A 7,999-nucleotide genomic window follows, 5' to 3' on the forward strand; every position below is an offset into this window, starting at 1 on the left:
TACCTTTTGCCTTAAGCTGTCTACCGTGGACTTTACGCGTTTCTTAAGAGGTTCCTAAGGGGTGTGTGTGCATAAGCGCACCAGCGTGCCTATCGTCCCTACCCTACTGTCCCATATGTACTTTTTATGTGTTTATGGCTGTTTTGCTTATTTATATCCATTTAATTGTGCCATTTTTCCATATGTTTTCATACTTGTTTCTTTGTACTTGTTGACAAACAAACAAATAAATATTTAAGCTCTCATCATCCTGGTTGCTCTTCTCTGCACTCTTTTTAGAGTCTCAACCTCTTTTTATAGTGTGGTGACCAAAACTGTCTAGGTGTGGCCTTACAAACGAGACCAAGGCAGAGTCTGAGGAGGGTTTCCCCAGGAGCCTCATGGGCAAAGCGGGCAATTCTGGAGGTCTCCCCACTGCACAGGGGGTTCTCCAAGGCCAGGTAGCCAGTGGGTGTGGTCTTGAAAGACACTACCTCTATGATGGCTTTGGAGGTAGCAGCAAAGGATATATATACCGATGCAATCTGGGCTGCTCTCCACCATGCTTCCTGGCATGATCGATGCCTGATCTTCTGGATTTTATCCCACCAAGTTGGAAAGAACAAAAAGAGTTGAGTATGAGCTGAATGGGGGAGGGGATGCAATGCTCATCCAAGGTTCAATAGATTTGAGAGACTATTCCAGCACAACCTGCACTGGTGAAGCAGCATGGTGTGCAAGTTAGCAAGATGCCGAATCTGCTCTCTTTGTGGCAAAGCAGCCACGGGACACCCCACACAAAGGCCACCCCAAATGGAAGGGGCCATTGCTCAGGGGAATTCATTTTCAGGACTACCCCTCCGAATCCAACCTCTTCTGCATGCCCTGCCCTCTCGTCTCAGTCCCAGCAGAGGCTGTTTCTCTTTCACCAGATTTCAAACTGATCATTTGTTTTCTGACTGTTTTTCTTATTTCATATTTAACTGGCTGTGGGCTCCCCTGAGCGCTCAAACCGAGCAGCCCCAGGGACTGCAAATGACAGAAAGAGAAGCAGATAAGTCAAAGGAATTGCCTCCTCCGTTGTTTTTTTCATTTCCCTCTCCAACATGAGATCTGATTTAGCCAGCATTGCTCAGAGAAAGAGGCAGAATAAACAGGGTGAAACCAATACTCAAAAAACATTTTGATTTGGAACCCAGAGCAACTTTTAAAAAAATTTGAATGTGATATTTGGATTACATTAAATATGTTTGCTTTATTTCCCCTCCCTCCTCCAACACATATCAATTAAATCAGTTTTTTTTACTGAAACTTAAACAACTGAAATATGGCAGTGACAGCAACGGAGTCCGTAATCTGAACGTTACATTCAAACACACTCAAAATTTTATCAGAAGATTTTGATTGGAACAAGCCTGTCAATATTTTAGTTCTGAAATACATGACACTCACATTTGACAGTATGTGCTTTTCTGCAAGGAGGAGTGTGTGGGCTTTTATTTTGGGGATATCAAAGAGACCAAATTTTCCAAAGCTGCTGCAAGGAATGATGGCTGGTCTCCTTTCCTTCGGCTGCCAACTAACCAAAGAAATATTGGCACCAAGATGAGCCTTGCAAACAAATTTCTGCTTTTTAACCGGCACTAAATGTGGCAGAACATGACAGAAGGACAGGTGAGAAGGAGCCTGCTTTGGTCTCTATCCCCACCCCCAGATACCCACGCATTTAGGAAATCTATTCTGGCATGAGGGATCCTTGGATCTCTTTGTGTCTCTCAGGTTTTAGGAACACCTATTTCTATTTCACTAAGCTCTTAAGGGCAAATTGTTTTAACAAGGATTCTAATTTGTAATGTGTATTGCTTTAATTTTGCATTGTTTCATGCTTTTCATTGTTATTAGCCAACTTGGAAGCTAGAAAAAAAAGCAGAAAATCATACGTTAGCAACAACAATTTGCATTTTAGCCTGAAATTTTGCTTGTTTGGCTCCAATGACATAATGGAAATGCACTGGACTGACTACCATCTTGCCACAGCTGGTATGGAATGGGTCGTGGCTCTGGCTGCAATAGCAATAGCAATAGCAGTTAGACTTATATATCGCTTCATAGGGCTTTCAGCCCTCTCTAAGCGGTTTACAGAGTCAGCATATTGCCCCCACAGTCTGGGTCCTCATTTTACCCACCTCGGAAGGATGGAAGGGTGAGTCAGCCTTGAGCCGGTGAGATCTGAACCGCTGAACTGCTGGTAACAGTCAGCTGAAGTGGCTACAGTACTGCACTCTAACCACTGCGCCACCTCGGCTCTGGACCCCAAAACTGAAGTGGACAGTTCTAGGATGGAAGAGACATTGAAAAGGAGTGGGTGGTCGAGAAGCATGAGTTCAAAAGATGCTTCACTCAGCCTTCTAAATTACAAGGCTGAGTTCATTCAGCTGTGACCTTGGCTGCTGTTTCTAGGTCTTATTTTCTGGCTGAATTAGAGGAAAATCACCTGGTTTATGATCTAAAGATGCTTCAAAAAGGCCTCCCTGAGTTTAAGGGCCAAAGGGATTTTATGCTCATGTTACACGAATTCTTTTTTCTAACTTTCCTAATGTTTAGCTTAATCACTGCAATATATACACAATATATTATTGTGCTGTCACCGATCTTTTGTTTCTTTGATTTAAAAAGTGCATGGTAAGATGTTTTTGTGGATCCAAACAATGGACTAGCAACCAAACTACCTGCCTGTGGACAGTCCAGCCATCCAGGCTCTCCTACTTATCCCCACTTGACAGGGTCCACGAAAGTAGAAGTAAAAGCTCACATACGCCTCCTCCTCCCCCACAACAGACAAGCACATAAGGTGTGGCAAGCAGGACCCTCTCAAGGACCCCCAAATCCCCAGGATGAATAAAGAGAGGAGGAGCTGCAGCTGTTAACAAGCACAGCAACACAAAACCTAACCCCACAGCCACACCGCCTCCTCCCCACACTTGGCATCATCTGGAGAGCAGGCACCAAACACGCAGCCCACGATTTGTGGGTGGCCATCAAAATGCAGATGCAGAATGAAAAATGAGTGAATTCTCAGACTCTGGTGTTTACTCCCCCCCCCCCCATCCCTAAAAGGATCCATTTGGGAAACTAATGTACACACCCACACACACCCCAGCAAAACAAGGCTATTGCTTTCCCTAAACTGGGCTCCCTGTAGCCTTCAATTAAAACATTTTCTGACTTCTGACCCTGCAAATAAAATTGCTCACCTTTTCATCCTCCCAGAAGCGCACAAGCTGTCTGTGAGCTCTGGTCAATTCCTACTCCTGTTCTGTCCTGAAAGGTGTGCCCGGTCAGTCTCTGGACACCCTGTGGAGAATCTGCCCCCCTTTCCTGCCTCTGGAAAGGCAAACCTTGCAAGGAACAATGCCAGCAGACAATGGGTGCACAGAAGTCCCTCAGGTGACCCTCTTGCCCAGGTGTGTGTGTGTATGTGGGGGTCTTTAAGCCCTTCTCTCATGAGGATTGAGGCACAACAGCCCTTCCGGCCACCGACAGGGCCTGCTTCTTCCTCCACCCTCCTTTTACACCTGAGGGCCACTGCAGTTCCCCTCCAGGGCTTCAGGATTTGGGCTTCTGCCCTGGTCCTTCGGCCTTCCCTGCTTCTCACCAGCAGAGAGACCAAGAAGAGTCCTACTAAGGAGCAGAGCCTGCTGGGGCCGGCCAAGGTCAGCCGGAGCCCTCTTGCAGCCCAGCAAATGTCCTCCAAGTACCAGTCAGAAGTCCCTTTCAAGCCCCGCAGGCACAGGCCTGTCCCCACACCTGTGGCCGCAGAGCTTGGGCCTTTCCCGAACCGGCTTCCAGCCAGCTCCCTCCTTGGCCGGCGGAGGAGTTAGGCAGGGAGAGGGGCGCATGATTTTAGACGCCTCTCGCATCCTTCCTTTCCGAGGCCTTTCTCTTCGGGGCGTCAGGAATAAAGACCGGGAAACCGCCGCCCGGAGGAGGAAGCAACTTTCTCCGCTCAGCGCCCGTCTTGGCTACGGATGGTTGACTCGCTCCTAGGCAGAGAAGCGGCGGTCAGCCTCCCTCCCTCCCTCCGAAGAGCTTGGCGGTTGCCCCTCGGCCTGAGCCACGGTCCGGGCCACTCTCTGCCCAGCTCCGGACCAAGCCAGGGCTCCCGAATCCCTTCAGCCCCGGAACTTCTCCGCTGCTCTGCCCGGCGCCCTCCCTTCCTCCCGCAGCCCGGAAAGGCCAGGTCCGGGCTGGGCATCGGCTCTCCGGCCTCGTGGGCCCCTCTTCCCCCCAGCGTCCTCCGGGCAGCGGCTCCCGCGGGCTGGGGCGGCTGCTCCGGCTTGCAACGCACGAGCCACTCCTTCCCTCGGCGGCTCCAGTTTCGGGCAGCGGCGGGGGCCGCATCTGGCGGCCCCGCATCCTGGCCGACCGGCAGAGCTGCCGCGGCTCCTCCGGGAAAAGGTTCGAAGTCCCCTCCGTCACGCGCGACCGGAGCGGAGCCCGCGACAGCAAAGCCGAGGCGACGGCGGCGGCGCAGCGGAGGCTCCGCTCCAGAGACCGGGGGGGGGGGGGACGGGACGGAGGCGCCGCCGTCCATCTCTTACCTCCGACGCCTGGAAGGGAGCGGGACTCGCCGGCGCAACTGCCCGTCTGCTTCAGGTGCACACCGCCGCTGGCCGGGGCTTCCGCCGGGGGCGCATCGAGCAGCGAGGGAAACGGCCGGCAGGGAACTGCTTTCCCGGGAGAGCCGCCCGTCAGTCGCGACCGAGCCTGGAGCCGCGCCACCCCCGCACCTGCCGCCCTGGGAGAGCTGGGTCGTGCTAGGCCGGCAACAGCGGCTCGCGCGGCGGCGCCTCCGGCCGCGGCTAAAGGACAGAGCGGCGCGGCGGGCTCGGACGCTGCCGACGGGAGGGAGCGAAGGATGAGCGCCGCCGTTCTCGGCGAGAGGGGAGGGGGAGGAGGAGGAGGAGGCACGCACGCGCGAGGCGGCTCCGCGGGGGCGTCGTCGCTTCTCTGACAGCCCCCCCCCCCGCGGACCCGCCCCCTCAGCCGCGCGCGCCCAGCCGCCTCCGCAGGTGCCGCTTCTGGCGCGGGGAGGGGGGAGGCCGGTCCCGCGCTCGGCAAGCCGGCCCCGGGAGATCCCCCGCCAAGCAGCAGCAGCAGCAGCCTTGCCCGGTTGCCCTTGGCCGGCACCGAGGCCGCCCCGCTTCTCGCAGTCCCGCGCCGCCGTCGCGCCTGCCGATGGAGGCTCCGGGACGAGGGGCTCCGGGAAGCGGGGCCGCTTCGACATCTCTCTTCTCTGGCCGAGGGACAGGTTGCGCTCCGGCTGCGCCCTGGGAAAGGGGGGAGGCCGGCTCTTGTCCGCCTCCCCCAGCAGGGCCCCGGCCCCCGGTCTGGCCGGCCTTGCGCTCCAGATCCCACAAGAGCAGCTGGTTGCGGGTTGCTGCCCCGGATGCCCCGCCGGATTCCGGCGCCGCCCGTTGGCGGCGAACAAGGAAAGGACGTTTAGGCGCATCTCCACCCAACCTGGAGGGCGTCCGAAGGGCGCTTCCCTGCCCCGCTCTCTCCTGGCCAACAGCGGGGGCGAATGGGCCGTGTTTGTCTTGCTAGAAAGGTGCTGGCAGCCCCCGAGGTGCCGTTGGTTCACCTTCCCCAACGTTCCTCCGGTGCTTCGTAAAGAGAGCTCTTCAGCCTCCCAGAATCATTGTGAGTGTACAAGTTTAATGCATTGTGTTTGGTCACATAATCAGCCAGATGTCTGTAGAGATTATCTGCCATCCAGGTCATGGTTGTCCCAAAGGTGCTTTTTTCAGGAGGCAATTGGTTTTTTTTTTTCTTTTGAAGACGTTTCCCTTCTCATCCAAGAGGTTTCTTCGGCTCTGGCTGCATGGCTGGATGGTGGGGAATGGAAGGATTTATGTTCCTTGCAGACAGCTGGTCTTTTGCATCCTTTTAGAGGGTCCTTGAAACACTGTGAGAACTGAAGAAGCTCCTTGGATGAGAAACAAAAATTCTTCAAAGAAAAAAACCCAGAAAATCCAGTGGCCTCCTGAAAAAGCACCTTGGGGACAACCATGACCTGGATGATTGATAATTTCTACAGACTTTTAGCTATGCAATTTGGGATGAACATCCTTGGAATGGAGTGGGACCAGGAATGGATTCCCAGAGGAAAAAAAATTGCAGACTACAGGAACCAGGAGCACCACTCAGGTGACCCTGAGGACACGGAGAAACCTCCAAGTGCTACAACATTCCTCTACAACAGTGGTTCTCAACCTGTGGGTCGGGACCCCTTTGGGGGTCGAACGACCCTTTCACAGGGGTCACCTAAGACCATCGGAAAACACATATTTTCGATGGTCTTAGGAACCGAGACATCAATTTTATGGTTGGGGGTCAGCACAATATGAGGAACTGTATTAAAAGGTCGTGGCATTGGAAAGGTTGAGACCCACTGCTCTACAAGGATGCAAAAGACCAGTTGTCTACAAGGAATATACGTCCTTCCATTTCCCACCATCCAGTAAGAGCTGAAGAAGCTTCTTGGATTAGAAGTGAAACATCTTCAAAAGAAAAAAAAAGAAGAAAGTCCAGTTGCCTCCTGAAAAGCACATTTAGGACAATCAGCCATATGGTTACTCTGAACTTTTTATCCTCCTATCGTCCTTCTCAAGGACCTGGGGTTAGGAGATGTTGTTTGATAGTGTAATATTATTATTATTATTATTGTTGTTGTTGTTGTTGTTGTTGTTGTTGTTGTTGTTGTACAATTGTATCACAGCGGCCAGTTGTTTCGCCGGATTTGGCATTGGTTACTAGTCGGGCCCCACCCAGGGGCCTAGGACGTCATAACGTATTTTCGTAATATGCGTGCAGATCCAAGCAGTGCGGCTTTTTGCATTTGACTGATGGTGATTTTGTCAATTTTTAACTGTTTTAAATGTAATTCTAGTGCTTTTGGAATAGCACCCAGTGTGCCAATTACCACTGGAATTACCACTGCTGGTTTGTGCCATAGTCGTTGAATTTCGATTTTTAAGTCCTGGTATCTTGCGATTTTTTCATGTTCCTTCTCGGCGACCCTGCTATCACCTGGTATTGCGATGTCTATGATTGTGACCTTATTTTTCTCAACCAGTGTGATGTCTGGTGTATTATGCGCCAGTATTTTGTCGGTTTGTATACGGAAATCCCACAAGATCTTGACCATCTGATTTTCGGTGACTTTTTCAGGCTGATGTTCCCACCAGTTTGTTGCTGTTTTAATATTATAATTTTTGCACAAATTCCAATGGATCATTTGTGCTACTGAATTGTGCCGCAATTTATAATCAGTCTGCGCGATTTTTTTACAGCAGCTGAGTATGTGATCAACAGTTTCATCAGCTTCTTTGCAAAGTCTGCATTTGGCATCATCAGAGGATTTTTCGATTTTGGCCTTAATGGCATTTGTGCGGATAGCTTGTTCTTGCACAGCCAGGATTAGTGACTCTGTTTCTTTCTTTAATGTACCTGTTTTTAATCATAACCAAGTTTGTTCCCTGTCCACTTTATCTTTTATTTTTTCTAGAAATTGACCATGCAGTGCTTTGTTCTGCCAACTCTCCATTCTTGATTTTATCACATCTTTTCTGTATTCTTGTTTTGTCTGTTGGGCCTTCAGTAGATTTTTGTTCTTTACTTCGATTAATAGATGTTCTTGATTTTCTTTTAAATAATCAGCCAGTGCATGTTTTTCTTCTTCAACTGTTTGCTTCACTTGTAATAATCCTCTGCCACCTGATTTTCGGGGCAGATAGAGTCTATCAGTATCACCACGTGGATGTAAACTGTAGTGCATTGTCATTAGTTTCCTGGTTTTTCGGTCCAAAAGGTCCAAATCAGCTTGTGTCCAGTTAACTATGCCAGCTGTGTATCTTATAACTGGTATTGCCCAGGTATTTATGGCCTTGATTATATTTCCACCCTTCAATTTAGATTTTAAAATTTTCCTAACTCTGTTGGTGTACTCTCGTCTGAC

The 7,999-nt window shown here is 50.9% G+C and overlaps 1 protein-coding gene across 1 annotated transcript in view; it reads right to left on the reverse strand.

Annotated features, from left to right (window-relative positions):
• The window catches only part of FAM163B (family with sequence similarity 163 member B), a 66,193-nt gene extending 61,276 nt beyond the window's left edge, over positions 1 to 4,917 (reverse strand). Inside the window, exon 1 of the mRNA XM_087704474.1 lies at positions 4,581 to 4,917. The gene's annotated coding sequence lies outside the window, so the exon portion shown is untranslated. The remainder of the gene's footprint in view (positions 1 to 4,580) is intronic.
• Between the last annotated feature and the right edge of the window lie 3,082 nt (positions 4,918 to 7,999).

This window comes from Thamnophis sirtalis, unplaced genomic scaffold, assembly GCF_051295495.1.
Source record: "Thamnophis sirtalis isolate CommonGarterSnake01/CBP01778 unplaced genomic scaffold, rThaSir2_p1.2 scaffold_2, whole genome shotgun sequence".
Taxonomy (NCBI): Eukaryota; Metazoa; Chordata; class Lepidosauria; order Squamata; family Natricidae; genus Thamnophis; species Thamnophis sirtalis.